The 16,405-nt window shown below is 40.9% G+C and overlaps 1 long non-coding RNA gene across 3 annotated transcripts in view; it reads right to left on the minus strand.

The window, feature by feature from the left end:
• Positions 1-15,701: 15,701 nt before the first annotated feature.
• LOC136052346 (uncharacterized) overlaps positions 15,702-16,405 on the minus strand; it is a 98,717-nt gene continuing 98,013 nt past the window's right edge. For all 3 annotated transcript variants that reach the window (XR_010622542.1, XR_010622541.1, XR_010622543.1), the window contains exon 5: positions 15,702-15,841. This is a non-coding gene — a long non-coding RNA (uncharacterized LOC136052346). The remainder of the gene's footprint in view (positions 15,842-16,405) is intronic.

Consider the following 16,405-nt stretch of genomic DNA (forward strand, 5'->3'; position numbering starts at 1 on the left):
ACATCTCTTTTTGAGCATTTTGAACTTGCCATTTTCTAGGTCTCTTACTGCATAAGGCAGGACACGGTTGTTTCCTGCTCACCTCCACATCATCAATAATTGAAGATGAAATGGAGTGAAACTCCACTTGGCAAATACACAGGATCTTCTGCTACTGTAATGTTGAAAAAATAGGAGGTAGCATGTTCAGACTGTGAGAGGCTTTGGCAGATGTTCTGTTACTAATGACACAGTATACTCAAGGTACACAATAAGTAAAGGATCAATTTAGCTGTTATTCTGCAATGTCTTCTGCAATGTTAGCATTTGCAAAATATATTGGTTTTGATGTAGCACACACTGAGAAGATACAAGCATGAGGAATTACACCATCAGTTGGAAAACAGAGAGGTGGAGAACAAGAGGATTCCAGAAGGACGTATATTTCCCCCTTCCTGAAGAATTACACCACTCAGAATTCCTTCAGTGACATTCTGGAGGACACCGTGTATCTCAGGAGAAGACCTGAGCCACAACTTTCTGGGGCAACTCTTTGGGACATTGCACGTGGCAGAATAGTTTCCTGTTGGCCGTCAGTTCTGATTCCTGTCTTATGCCCCATGAGAGTTCCGGCTTCCAAAGATAAGGTGCTTCATTTGTGGACTATCAGCCAGTGAAGCTTCTAAGGAGCATCCAAGGCCTGACCTGGTCTGACTTCCCTTGCTTTAGGAAGAGCTTGCAGTGCAGAGAATTGGAGATGGCACTGCTTTGTAAGCTAGAAGGAGCAGGTGCACATTTGGACCACTGGATGCCTTTTCCAAATAAATAAATACATAAATGAAGTGTCATGGGATCCTTGCTATAGCCCTAGGCTGGGAGCAGAAGGGAGACCAATTTTCTTTCTCAGACAGAAAAATAACAATAACAAATCTTTGAATGAGAGGGAGCATGCCAGGGCTTGTCTTATTAATGATGATGCTGCAGCTGGATCAATAACCTGCATAGGAGAGAAAAAGTTCCTGTTCCCAGCTTCTGTTTCAAGGCCAGGGCCTAAGCAGTGTGTGTTGGCTCAGGAGTTATTGGTTGGCTGTCATTACAGCTTTCTACTCTCCTGCCAGCTGCTTTGATTTGCATGTCCACACAGTGTTCCATGCAGGCTGTGATCCTGCAGGTGACTCCATGGTCCTCATGTGCATGTGCCCCTGTGCAGCTTGTAGGTCTCACACTGCACAGTAGGGACAGCACCTGGGTTTTCTCTATGTGCTACGGTTTTGAGATAGTTGATGAATACATGTTAAAAGTGTTATAAAACAATTAACTCACAGCATTATTGTCACACCATCACATTGAGGAAATCAGGCACAGCTTTTGCTCCACTTTTCTATGAAAACCTATAATGAATTATTTTCCTTCAGCATCAAAAGCAGAGAAACTGCAGGACATGGTTAACTTTAAGAAAAACACAAGTAAAGTGACATAGCACAAGATGGCACTCATACTGTGAGTCACCTATGTCCCCTGATGATATGGATATTTCTGGCACTGTGTGTAAAATTAATTCACAAATGATATTTTGGGATTTACTACATGTACTAAATCATAATAAAAGTCACCTGTTGACGGCAAAGCCTCTCAGCCCAGCTGACTGCAGATTCCTCCCCAGCCTTCGGTTAGAGCAGTCAGAGACAGCCAAAATCCACTTGAGATTGAAAAGGTGTGAGCTGTAAATAAAGGGAAATCCTGGATCACCATAAGGTGTTCGGCTCCCACACTTTGACCTCCCTCAGTCCCTTCTATGTTTTGTTAAGATTGTATTTCTTCATGCACTGTCTGGCTTAAAAGCCACCATAAATCTGTGGCGTGCAGCAAGAATAACAGAGAAGGCATTATGTAATACAAGGGGCCATAATTCCATCCAAGGCACTCAGGAGCAGTCATAAATCAGCACAGTGGAGCTTCGGCAGGGAGAAGTGGGACCGGAGGCGGAGGTGGGAGCAGTCTCCATCCTCCTCCCACCCTCAGCCCTGCTGCAGTGACAGCCCTGCTGCTGAAGCCTGCCCACCTACTGTAGCCTGCCTTCCTGCTGCAAAGCGCAGGGATACCCAGGAAAAAAGATAAAATACAATCACAGCTAACTGGAGTGTAGGGAAGCAGGTGAATTAGAAGTATCACGCGTAGGCAGGGGAATAAAGATGGGTATGTTTGAGGGACACAGATAGATAGATGCCTGGAAGGGTTGTAGGCATGTGAAGAGGTCACATTTCCAACAAAAGCCTAAAAGGGATTAGAGAGCATTCCTTACCATTAATAGTTGCCTTCTATTTTTCTTACCAGTGGTGTTTTCCATGAAGCACTATGAGGCTGTGCTCAGTACTGTGAAGCTTGGACAAGGCCCACCTGGGACCAAGCAAGATCAGGATGGCCAAGCCCAGGACAGCCTCCAGCTGCTGAATGAGGCCTGCTGCTGCCTGACTCCTGAGTGCTGTGCTCAGCATGCACAACAGCAGGCTGAAAACAGCTCCCACCCTGCTCCCTTCGTTTGCTTCAATGTGCTTACCTCCACTTGGCATGACCAGCACAAAGTAGCCACCTTGTGTTTTGGCTCATGGACAGTCAAGCCACTCCTTTTCTTGCAGCTGCAGATACTTGGCAAAGTTCAAGAAGCTGAACACAGAAACATGATTTCCAGTTGAGGGTACTTTCTGTAGCTGTTTCAGCTCCATGTTAGAAACAACTGTTCCTCATATTGTGTTCACTTACTTGAAGTGAAACACACAGCTCAATCACTAGAAACTTGGACTAGGTTGAGCAGCAGACACAGCACTGGATAACACATTCTCCTTTTCTTTGCTTTAATATGAAAAGTCCTCATTCAAGCATGGAAAAAATTCTGAAGGATATTTTCAATTCTCTTTCTTCACAAATTTCAATAAAACTTGGGAATGATTACTTCTCTTATTTCCTTTTCTGTCACTTGGTACAACATACTGAATGTCTAAGGCTTATTGAATTTAAAAGTTTCAATTTTGCTACACTGGAAGACCTGAAATTTTTTTCAGCTTCAGAAAAGCTGATAAATTGCAAAGGGGAATGAAATGGAAACTCATTTGTCCATTCCAACTTGAAAATGTCAGTGAGGTTTGATGAAGAAACAAAAGCTAAATCAGTGAATTCTGGACCGTCAATCATTGTATTTTACTCGTGGTAAATGGTGAAAAAAATGAAAAGAAAATATAACCCCAGTTTCTGGACATGTTGAAACTTCAGGGAGAAAGAAATTATCAGTCTAACCCTATGTCTCCCATGCCTAACCACAGTGAAGGTCACTGTGAGGCAATAGCAAGCCAAGGCTAAATAAAAATAGGACCTATGGGACTCCAACCTGATTTTCCAGTAGTGGCTGCTGGAACCCCATTTGTCAAGCTCATAGGGAGCTTTTTAAAAGATGTAGAAGACGTGGGACCAAATTCAAGTTAAATTCAGAGAGACGAGCATGGAGCAGCCACCTGGAAGTCACTTGTTTAGAAGCGGCTGTGATGCCTGAGATGGGCCTGGAGCTCCCAGGCCACGGGGTGCAGCAAGCCAGGGTTTGCTCTTCACAGTCCCACAAGAAGTCAAATATTTTCATCAGCAAAACTGAGATCGTTGTAAAACCAGTCCAGCTGTGTGGAAGAAAAAAGATGAAGCTACCACTTCTCACAAAAGCTGTTCCAAAAACTTCTATTACTTTGGCCCATGACATCAGTGGTGGATGTTGGTGGTATGGCAGTAGAAGTTGAACCTGTTTGCCAGTATTCCATCACATTTTGTTACCATGCGACAGATGGCAGCAGAGGGGCAGTCTGATGTAACAGTGTCTGACATGGAAAAGCATATGAAGCCAAGTATGTCACTGTATATCTCCATGTAGAAAAAATGGCACCCACTGATATTCACTGACACTTGCTGCATGTCTCTGGAGACCTAATGGTAGATACGAGCACAGTGAAGCAGTGAGTGGTGCATTTCAGCAGTGGTGACAGTGACTTGAAAGAAAGGCACATTCTGGACAGCCATGCATAAATGTCACACCGTGAACTAAAGAGTGTTTCCATCAGCTCATCCACATCAATTGGCAGATTATGACCAGGGAACTGTGCATGGAGCTCAATATCAGCTTTAATGTGTTGGAAACAGTGGTGGCAATGTTGGAACATCACAGTTTGAGCTAGGTGGGTCCCACAGATACAGAGTAACAGAAATAACACCATATGCAAGTTGTTCAGGACCTACTGAACCAACACAAGGCCAGAGGTGACAACTGCTTGGATTGCGTCATTACTGGTGGCAAGACATACTGCCACCAGTAGTCAAAACAGCAGTGCATGAGTGGTGATGTGCAAATCCCCTATCAAAGAAGTTCAGGATGCAGCCCTCAGCAGGCAAAGCGATGTGTACTATCTTCTGGGACAGGAAAGGGGTGATCCTCCTGGATATCCTGGAACCCAGACAAATCATCAACTCTAGCTCCTACATTATGATGCTGACTAAGCTGAAGGCCTGAATTTGCAGTCAGGCCAGAGAAAAAGACAATCTTGCAACACTAACAGCAGGCCCCACATCAGTTTGAAGACTGTACAGCACACTGCTGATAGTGGCTAGGCTGTCCTACCATACTCACAGCATACTCCAGATTTGGTGCCTTCTGAATTCCATCTGTTTGGGCCAACGAAAGATGGACTGTGTGGGCAACGTTTTCCTACCAACAACACCATCTATAGCAGCTGTGAAACAGTGCGTCACCTCCATTGGTACAGATTTTTATGAACACAGCATGCAGGTTCCTGTTCATCACCGGTGAAAATGCTTAGCTAGTGGTTGTGACTATGTTGAAAGACAGTGTTCTGTAACTGAGAATTTCACTCTTATCAAACAGCGCTACTGTTGTTTCTGTGGAAATAAATAGGAGGCGTTACTTCTGGAGCAACCTACATGAATACCAATTGCCTTCTATGAGATCAGAAATTACTTTATTTTCAGTTTAAATGCTTACATTGAGAATGTATGAAAGGTGCTTTCATTTGTGTCACTATTAAATGCATCAAGCATTTCTTCCTTTCAAGTGTTAATTAAAAACATGCACTGATATGCAAACAGCTGCACACTTTCAGTTGATTGAGAGAACTTTTTAACAGGATAATGCCTTTGCTTTGTGAAATCTCACTTGGGCTCCTCAAGGGTGGAAATACGATTGTTTACATTTGAATATACAAGCTTGACACAGAAAATCTCTAGTCAGAGCCTCAGGCCCTGGCAGGAATACAAAATAAGCCACATCAGGCAACGTGGTTACTTAGTTGTCTCTTAACCTGGTGACTCATCTGGTTTTGATTTGTGCTAGAGACTATGCTTGAGCAGCATTCCACAACCAGACAAAAGCCTTCTTATGATCAAATGCTGAGCATGACTGGCAATCATAACTGTTAAACAACTAAAAGTGACAAAGAGACTTAGGAACATAGATCTATCTGAAAATCAGAGGGACATTTGGTCTAGGGTTTTTTTTTTTTTTTTTTTTTTTTTTAAGCCTTTGTCTTGCTCGCTCTTTTAGCAGTGCTGGCACTGATTTTTCTTGAATGATCTGGACATCTATGACACTGAGTCCTAGATTCCTGTGGGCACCTTCACATCTCCCATCTCTCGTAGGATTTCTAATGAAAGTTACTAGCTGGGTACCTCCTTAGATCATTCATAGCCATGCTCATCAGAGCCATGTCAGCACACCTGGGATCTCCCATGGGCTCAAGTACTGCAGTGTTTGAGTGCAATCAGGAGCTCATGGCCATGACTGGAGGCTGTGCAGCACTGCCCCTCTCTGTCAGATAAAGCTGTGCCCACCTCAATGGCAATGCAGTGGAACAAGGGCCTGGCTGAGGGCTTTAAGAGAGGGTTTTAAAGCAGGCAAGCTCCAGGAGCTGACTTGCACAATAACTAAACAGCCTTTTTCAGTGTAGCCTACCCTCACCTCTGCAAAACCAATAGCATCAACAGGATTTCCACGGTGCAGTTAGGTTGTTGCCTTCTGTAGAGTAAGACACCAATGACTAATACGAATGGTATAGTTGGTCAACAACAGATGGTATATTTTAGAAGGATTATTAATTGTCCCTTACCATCTGGATAATAAGAACATGTCTCTGAAGATTGAGGTGCACAAAGGAAACTCCACAAGGGAGGGATCTCCAACCAAAGATCCTTCCCCAGTGGTGGTCAGCCCTTAAATGGGGTCTGGGAGAGGTGGAATCAGACTCCACCCCTTCCGGTCACACAGAGAATTGCCTTCACCTGTGCTCCTGCAGCTGATGCAGTGCTCAATCAACCAGTGGTTCAGGCCATGACTCAACAGTTCCCATATAGTAATCTTGGCAACCATTAGTTCCATAACTAGCACATATTCATATTTTGAGAACTGTATAGCAATAGTTAACAGAAAACTTTCAAGCTCCAACAGCTTTTGCTGTGACATTTCTAAGGTAACTGCTGTTCACAATCACACTCGTGGCAATTCAGATATATTCAGACCTCCAGTACTCAGAACAGCGTGTCTCATCACAGATGAGTCTTAAAAATTTAGTTCTTGTTTAATACTTGTCTCTTGTTCAGAGCACAGACGCAGGAGCAAGTGGGGAAGCTCTGCAGGCACAAGGAAGGCAGGCATTATTCACTAGCTCTCTGTGACTCTATAACAATATGGTATGTCATGCTGAACCTGTAACAACACTAGCTGGTGTACCCACTGCGGTCATACTGCATTTCTGGATCCACTCCCTGTATAAATCTCCTCTGTAATCTGCCCTTTCAGGGAAGATCTTAGGAGCTATTTCTGTGTTCAAGGCTTTTGCCCTCTCAGAGCAGCTCCAAATGTGCATCCTTGCAGCACGCACCTCACCGCAGCCATGCACAGCAGCACTGCAAGTTTTTACAAGCGCGACTGGTAGCACTACTTTCACCAGTTATCTCGCCAATCTGAAAAGATGTTAATTTCTTACAGTCTTTTATCAAATTGAGTCGAAATTTTCATGCTGGGCACTTGTTTTAGGAGAATAGTGAGATTTGCATTTAAACACAAAAACACAGCAGCACTGAATGGGCTCACAGAAGATGCATAATGTTCCACACATCCACAGGCAGAGATCTAAAATCTGTGAACAGCAGCCTACAAGGTAGAAATTTGATTGATGCTTTTGTTGTCTGTGTGACCGATCTTGTCTCCAAGGCAGAAAAGGAGAACTAACATCTAAAATTCCAGTCTCACAGAAAGTCCTGTGGCAACTGATGTTCACCTGGCCTGCTATAACTAAATGCACAGGCTTTGTTCCAGCAAGAAATACTCAGCTTCTGCTCATCAGTTAGTGCTGTTAGACTAAAAAAAACCCACCAAAACAACATATTTATAACAGACACAGGTTATAAAATTGAATGTTATGTAGCTTATGATTGTATGCTTTCCTCTCACCTAATGAGCACCACAGAGCAGTGCATGACCTCAGAAAGGACTAGTGCTGACTTGGGTTTAAAAAAACACCCTTGTTTTTAATAAGAATTGCAGCCAAAGCTACTGCTTATGTTTTGATACAAGTATTTTCTGTATACAATTCTGAAAAACATCTGGCACCATGGGGTTGTGCTTTCAAGTTTCTGTTGTAGTTCCCATTAGCTGTAATGACACCTACTACTAGGGACAGACCTAATTAACTGCAGGCTCACACACTGCTAAATACAGGCACACGTAGATCATAGTGAAGAAAACGCCATAGATTTTTTTGGCCCTTTGTTTTAGCAGGATTGCCAGGATGACTAGAATCTGAAAACTCACAGCTCATTACCAAGAATACAGTGCTGATCCAGACAGAGCCAGAAGATTTTAAAGTGACTTCAGGGACAAGATCTAACAGGCTGTGGTAGAATGTGCAGAACATTTTCCCTCTTTTCACCCCTTTCACTGGCATGGAACATTTGCTACATATTTACTGAATGTAAAACTAAACAAGAAATTTCCAGCCAGTTTTGCATCTTGGTGGGGAGCTGGATGTTTTAAGCTACACATGGTGCAATCACTACTAACACTTATCTGTGATGTTTATGCTGCAGCTGTGAGTTTGAATTTCCAGCAGAAGAGTTCAGGATCTGTAGTGCATGTCCCAGAGCCCTTGAACATGGCCAGCACGGCAAGTATCCTTACAGCAGTTTTAAATTAAGAGATTCTCTTTAAACAGCAAGAAGAAAAGAGAAGATTAAAACCAGCCACAGCATTGCCTATTCTCCTGAGTTTTGCAGACACAGTAATTTTTCCTCTTCTACCACCTGCCTTTATCCCTTCAAAAGCAAGTCAAACAACATTTCTAGCTGTTTATCAAAAGTATTAACAAACGGCCTTGTTTTGAAGCACTGACTGACCTCAAAAGCCCTCAGAGTCCAGATATGTGTGATACTTTTGGACAAGAGAAGCAACAGAATACCCAGATCTGCTGCTGAATATAACATCAATTATTTTGCTCTAACCATGGATGTCTGGGCTTGCATTGCTACAGATATGAGTGTAATGCTTCTTACATGAGCAAAACTTTCTTTTGAATAGCACGTGAGACAGGAACAGGATTATGACAAACTTAAATTTACATTACAGTTTACAGTAATGGAACACTGTACAATTAAAATACACACAAATGACTCTAAATAACCAGCTTGAAACCTCTGATCTTAAGTTAAACTTCAGTTTTACGAGATTCCCATTTCCTGGAATGTTTTGCATATGGAAGAATGATTTCCGCAGTTGGGGTGTTTGTTTTGTTTTTGTTTGTTTGTTTACAGTAAGACTACAATTTGTATTTCAAAATGGCTTTAATGGACCTGACTAACATTTCCTGGCCATGATTTTCCAGGTACAATCTGTGCCTTTTAGATAGTCAGCAAACTCACTTTCAGGACTATTTAAATGTCATGAAACTAGAGTGCTTATGAGTGAAGGCAGACACAAAATCAATATCTGTTTTTGTCTTTTCAATCTGGTCCTTGATTTTCGTTGTCATAGCTTTTTGTTTGTAATATAAAGTTGATCTGTCAAAGAGTGCTGTGTAACACTTATTTGTAAAACGTTGTTTGATTCCTGAGAGGGCGAGAGGGTTGAACTTAGTGCACTGCATATTAAAATTTGTCGCATTCAAACTAAAATGCCCAGGAAATTTGAATAACTTGAATGCAAGCTCACACCATTTTTGGAATTACTTCCCTGAATATTTCCTTCCTCTGAAATGAACCAAAAACAGAACAAATCAAGAACAGACAAACTTTTCAATAGCAAAACTTTTTTAATTCATTGTTTTCCTATAGTGACTTAAAAAAAGACAATTATTTTGCAAGCAATTGTTAAAAATAATGCGAGACACTGAAGTTGAAGGCATGAGGGACAGGGTAACAACAACTGTATGTAGACTTACTTTGCTGGTCACAGAAGTCTATTTTAGCCCATGTTTTTTTGTGAATCAAGACACTGATGTTATGCTGCCTATCAGGGAAGGCAGTAGGTTGTATAGTTATCTCCTGACTGGGGCAAAATCACTACCCTGAAACCACACAACCTACTACCTCATCCTGTTAGAGCATCAGGCAGATTTTCTGAAGCAAACTAACATTTCACCTTTTGTGAGTAAGACTCCCTAAACACTTTATAGCCCACATTTCTTAGTCTCAAAAAGAGCATAATTATGTCTTGTTAGCCCTTCCTCAGAATTCTTCCTGGAAGTACTCAGAATTGGTGGGGTGACTCCACAGACAGAAGGACTGCAGTGGAAAGAACTCTCCCTTGCAGATTTGCATTATACAATAATAAGTATGTTAAATTTGAATTCAAAAATTGATTTTAAAAATCTCTTCACTTATGGGTCGGGCAGAAAATGAGACATCCTCTTTGTTTTACTATCCAAGTAATCACTTGTTAGTTCCTCAAATTATGCCAAGTGTATTTACATAACTGCTGAAAAAGTGGCATTTGCCATTGGATATAAATACAAATGCCAGAATGTAAAGAAGAAATGGATCACCTTTTTCCAAATGGCCACTCTTGAAAGCACAATGGCAGATGGAGAAAGTTAAGCATAAGCAAACCTTGTAGAATAGGTTGTACCTCTGCATGCTCTCACACCCCACTTTCTCTGAAAGAACAAGAAACAGGAAATTGCTTTCCAATCCAAATGATAGACAGAGGAATTTAAACCCTTTAAGGACATTTCTGTTCTTTCATAAGAATCAAAGCCAGCATGTAGACAGAGCCAGAGAATGTTACAGTTGAAATATATTTGCTTTGCCTTTTGGAGGTATATCCAGCGATGATATCACAGCCACTTCAGGAAAGACAGTAGATTGTATAGTTATCTGACAGGCAGGGCATAACCCTAAAACTATACAACCTACTACCTCACCCCAAAGGACAGTCAGACTCCGATCAGACAAACCACAAACTACATTCCCAGAAAGCTGGATGGCTTGGTGATGACCTAGAAGACAAAAAACTCTGGAGACAAATATTACAAGACTTCGTTCTGAAAGTTTGCTACATACCATTGACATTTTGCTTAATGAACTCTAGTTTCACATCTGAAAAGCTTAATAAATTTGCAATGTGTGAAGTCATGTCGGTGACAAGATACACAAGAGGAAAAAGATACAGAATTCATTTCTAATAAATGCACTTCTGTACTTTCAGCTGTCATGACTACATCTTAACAAACCAGTTTTGTCACTTCAAGAAAGGCATCACAATGACTCAGAGAGTAGATGCCGAATTAGAGGGATTTGTCGTGCACTGCTTCTTAGATACTGCGCTGATATCCTAATGGGGAACAGCTCAGTTTCACTGACTGATTTCCCAAGTTCTGCATGGGTAAATCCATCAGACAGAACCAAGAATCTTCTGACTGTCAGAAAGTGTTATGGCTTACTTAAGCAACATGCTGCTTCTAAAGGGCCTCACCACTGAATCAATGGCCAAACTAAATGTATCCTACTGTACTACAGAGACATCAGTTAATTTGACTAGCAAAACTGCCACCAGTGTACAGTAATCTCACACCAACATTAGAGTTTGAGGGTGCTGTTGCTCCCCACCACCTGGTTTGATAGACTACAATACATCCCACCTAGGGAAAATCCAAAGTGAAAATAACTATGATATCAGTCTGTACTCCTAACATAAATAAATATTCAAGCAAATACTCCAACTTAATAAGCTAGTTTTTTTTTTGTTGTTGTTGTTAACTGTAAATTAAATACAATAATAAATAATACACACAGAAAAACTAAAGCCACACTTTACAGTGAAGCAGATCTCACCCCAAAGTAGGTAGTTCACATTTCAGCGCAACTGAAGGGATATTTCACTACTCTTAGCATAATCAATATGGGGATGCAGAAAGAGAAAACACACATGTTTCAACTTCATTTCAATGCACACTGAGACAATTATAAGGTGAGTGACAGCAAGTGAAAAAGCAGACAGTAGCTTCTCTGTACATTTTCTCAGAGGGCCATGAACAGCACCAGCTTTCTCTTCCTGTTGTTATTATCCCATCGTACCACAGCCCAAGGGGCACACCTAATCTGAAAAACAGGCAAGAGACAAAGAATGGTGAAAAACAGAAAAGGTTGTGGGTTGTATTTTTTTAATTTTTTTTTTTATTTTTATTTTAGATTTTTTAGATTCACTGAGGCATTTGCTTTTTCACTTTCTGAGAAAAACACACTTCTAAAGGAACCAGAAAAGAAAGGAGAGTACAAATGCCTAACCAAATTAGATAGCAATGTGTTAATCTATAACAGGCAATGTTACACTGTTGGCTTCAAAGATTACTTAACTACTCTGGACTGAGGCCACCTGTAGGAAGAGGTTACTGATTGCTTCAAGCAGGACATAACTGTGACACCAAACTGTCCTCTCTGCGACAACCATACTGAAGAAAACATTGTACAGCCCCAGATTTCACAACTTGCAACACCAAGGACATTAAAGGTCAAAGTAGATATTTGTTGCATGCTATACAAAAAGAGTAGCGAGAGAGATTTCAAAACCTTTTTTACTTAAACTAGTAACTACTGGTAGCAGCAGCTGCTCTCTAACCTCTGTCAAAGAAAGTCACTGGGAGAGTTCTGCAGCAGAAAACACAAGTTTTCTCTATACACTTAAGGGTTTAAAGATTAGAATTTTTGAGCGTGAGCTTTTTTTGGCAGTCAGTTCTTTCTGAATAATCCTCCGGAAAAGAAACCCAAACAAACAAACACAAAACTATTCTGTCCCTGCTTTTTAGATAAATTGTTCAAAATTAAACACCTTCTTTATGTGTGTGATCAGAGATCTAAGTGTTAGGAGTTTACAATTGGTACTGGAGCCCTGGCTAAAATTCTGCATGGAATCTGGTGCATTTTGGAACCACCAGGTGAGTGAGCACCTGTAGCCTGTGCAGTCACCTCACAGAAAGGGCTTTCAGTTTAAAACACACCCTATGCTTATACAGATATAAACCAGTACTATATAACAGAAGTGGAGGAAAGCTGTGTACTGTGTGTTTTACTTCGAAGCAAGACATCTGAATAAGCATTTCCTTCAGGGCAAAAGAAGAAAAACAAAGTAACCCTTCAGTGTAGCTGCTCCTTATGCTAGATGGCCCAGTAAACACAGTTCAAAGGAATTAAAACCATATATTCACAGTAGTGAAAAGCCCAAGCTCCCCACCTGACCCAAATCACTGGAAATTTCAGATGAAGATCCTAAACTTGAAGGAAATCCAGCTACTCCAAGAGGTAGAATTGAAAACATATAGCTAAACAGTGGCAGAACTTTGGAACGCCTAAGTATGTTGCAGTGATTTACATCACTGCCAATCTGTTGCATCCCTTAGCTTTACTTTCACTCATGGGTGCAATTCTCATTAGGAGAATGGAAAATGTTCACCCTTTTGAAAAAATGGTGCATTTTTAAGAAACACTTCAAAAGGATTCACTTATTTTCTAGTAAATACAGCTAAGCTTTTGATACTGCTGAAGAGTCTTTTCCGTAGGTGAAGTTCTGATATAATGTTGCCTTCATGTATAATCTGCCACATAAAAAGGAGTAATTTAGTATACAAACACTGAGGTAGTTATTTATAAAGCACTACAAGCTTTCTGTAGCACTGTTTTCTATAAGATCTGTTACTGTGGGTATAAGTAGTTTAAAGTATTCATTAGCAAACAAAAATGGAAAAGAATGTGCTTTATTCAACGCTTAAAATTAATTATTCTTCTGCTCTAACATGCTGCTCATAAACTAACTTCAATTGATTAGGTCACAAAACACGGATGAACTTTAAAATACTTAATGAATGAAAAGTGCATGTTCAATTTCTGTCTATGAAGAAGACACACATATAAAATAACTATCTGACAAGAGTCATGTTTCTAGTTTAACAACTGTTTAATACTAAGAAAAATATGACATTTTCATATTCTAGCTCTCAGTGAGCAGTGAAAAATGTACTGGAACAGATGTTAATAAATACCTCATCAATCGCTATTAAAAAGGTGCAGAACCAACTCTGCTATTTCTGTGACGTAACAGGAAAGATGACAGTTTTAAAGTTGAGTTGTTACATAATTAAAAGCCTTAATAAATAACAAACTGGGACAACACAGAACAAGTGCTTTGCAATTTTTGGAGCACCTTCCACCAAAAAACTTGGAACCATTTAGAAATGCAAAACTTCCCTGTACTACCAGGAAGAAGGCTAATGTCCCAGGTGCACATGTGAGCAACTGCATAGTGACTGCAGTGGGGAAATGTGAGGCTCAAGGCAAGCTCCAAGGTAGGGGACCCTGCAAAGCTGAGCAGCTGTCCACGGGCCAGATCAGTGGCTTTCACCTTGTTTCCAGATAATGAGTATTTTCTGGCTTCCAAAGAGCTGTACAGTCACCACTGTGCCTCTGCAGGCTGTTTATTCACTATTATAAATGTCACAGACTTTTTGCTGGTGAGAGTGTTTGCAAAATAAATGGTGGATGCTGAGACCAAGGGAAGCTTTCTCACTGAATCCAACAGACTCTCAGCAGAAAATGAAGCAGCCGCACTGCCCCATCAAGCCAGGGCTGTGCCAGAGCAGTACCTTGGCAGGTAACTGCTCTGAAGATTTCATACAGAAGCTAGCTGTTGGAAAGAAGGATGATCTCCTGGGACCTACGTATAAGAAAATTTCACACGCAGTATTTCCAGATGTATTTTTAAGTCAACACAACAAAAATAACACACTGCATTCGCACAGATTATATCTTTCAAGAAGTGAGAAGTATTTAACAAAAACAGATTTTGCAACTGTGAAAAATGATGCATATGGTGATTTAGTCCATTACTGAAACACAGCTGCTTCTAAGATAGGCAAACAAGAGTTCTTTCACCAATTGTAAAACTTCACCATAATTTAATAAATTAGGACAGATTCTGCTGCAGCTTCAGAGGGGCACAATGGGAAATGTTCACAGCATCAAGTTGTTCATCTAAATTTCACACCAGAACAGAATTCAGAGGCAACTGACTGTACTGAGCAGTAATTCTATTAAAAACAGTTACATTACTTTGTCTGACTTTATTTTCATTATTGCACAGAATGTTTTAAGTACTGCAATATAGTTCTATCTATTAAAAATTTCACATAATCACTGAAACCCCATCTGTATCAAACTGTTCAGAAAAAAACAGCAAAAAGTAGCAGAACTCCATGGATACAGGTCTCTGAGCTCTGAAATAATAAAATTTTGAATATTCTAGGTATGGATAAAAATAGCAAGAGAATGTAAAAAATATTTATAGTGTAAATATTTACATCTGACACACACAGCTTACAAATACAGACCTGTGTAAGAGCTTCCTTACTCATATGTAAGGAAGACTAACTTCAATTAAATTCCTCCATAGAAATGAAAGCGTATGTAACACATTTCATAAAAGGCTCACAATGCTACATAAAAATGGAACATGCTTAATAACTCCTGTTTTAACCTACTGAATGGGTGTGTAAGAATCTGGCTAGAATTAAGGACAAGGAGCTGGGGCTGGGTGTACATCAAAGGGGTTCTGCATCTTCACAGACATGTTCCATACATGTATGCCAGGCATTTCTTACCCTGACTGCTATGAAATGTTTTGAATGTTAAACAGATGCTTCAAAAGGGCACGTATAGGAAACAGATCATTTTCTAACAAAGTGGCACCTTATTTTTCTTGAATGTTGGATCATGTTTTCTGTCTATAGAAACTGTAGCTCTTACACTGACATATTTTATTCTTCTATTGCATTTATTGCTGAGTTCTGCTTATGAAATATTTCGCTAAAAACAGATAAAAAAACAAAACAAAACAAAACAAACCTACCCAGAATGATGAAAACACTCAGCATCTCTCCAAGGTTCCACAAAAAGAGCAGTTAAACCACAGCTAATCACTGGCTACTTTGTATGTTGCACCTGCTTTCTTCAGAAAACCAGTATTTAAGGAGACACTTGTTCTTTATTTTAAAGAAACTACTTACGGAAAACAGAACTGATTAGCGTATCAGGAGCTATTTGTTTTGAACAACTTCAACATTTGCCCTTGATGTTTTCCTACCATAATTTTTCTGTCTGCTCACTTACCAGCTCATTTGCTGCGCTTGCTCTGGTGCCAGGTGTGACTTGGACAGCTGCAGGAGCAGCAGCAGCAGGATCTCATACTGGGCTGCACTTCCCAGCTCTCAAGGGCAGAAACAACATCTGGCAAACCCAATGGGGAAAATGGGGTGAGGTCAGCATCCAAGGGAGACAAAACCTGCGTAGAAAGGGCAAATCCACCAGGGGTTAGTGAGATACATCTTATGAAAAACAAATGTTACAGGTACTCTTCATGTCTCATCAAGCATGAAGGCAAAAAAGCAAGGGTTGCCAGCAGGAACAGGGAAGTAATTGTCCCACAGTACTCAGCACCGGTGAGGCCACTGCAAGGAAGACACTGAGGTACTAGTGCATGTCCAGAGGAGGGCAACAAGGCTGGTGAGGGGTCTGGAGCACAGGCCCTATGAGGAGCAGCTGAAGGAGCTGGGATTGTTCATCCTGGAGAAGTCCCAGGGGAAACGTTATTGTACTCTATAACTACCTGAAGGGAGGCTGTACTGAGCTGGAGGTCAGCCTCTTCTCTCATATAACTAGCAATAGGACTAGAGGAAATGGCTTCTAGTTGCACCAGGGGAGATTTAGACTGGATGTTAGGAAACACTTCTCCAAAAGAGTGGGCAGGTGTTGGAGTGGGCTGCCCAGGGAGGTGGTGGAATCACTGACCCTATTTAAGAAACATTTAGACACTGTGCTGAGGAAAATGGTTTAGTGAGAACTACTG

This window comes from Cyrtonyx montezumae, unplaced genomic scaffold (genome assembly GCF_038088225.1).
Source record: "Cyrtonyx montezumae isolate F1298 unplaced genomic scaffold, pur_monq_1.0 scaffold_3, whole genome shotgun sequence".
In the NCBI taxonomy this organism is placed as follows: domain Eukaryota; kingdom Metazoa; phylum Chordata; class Aves; order Galliformes; family Odontophoridae; genus Cyrtonyx; species Cyrtonyx montezumae.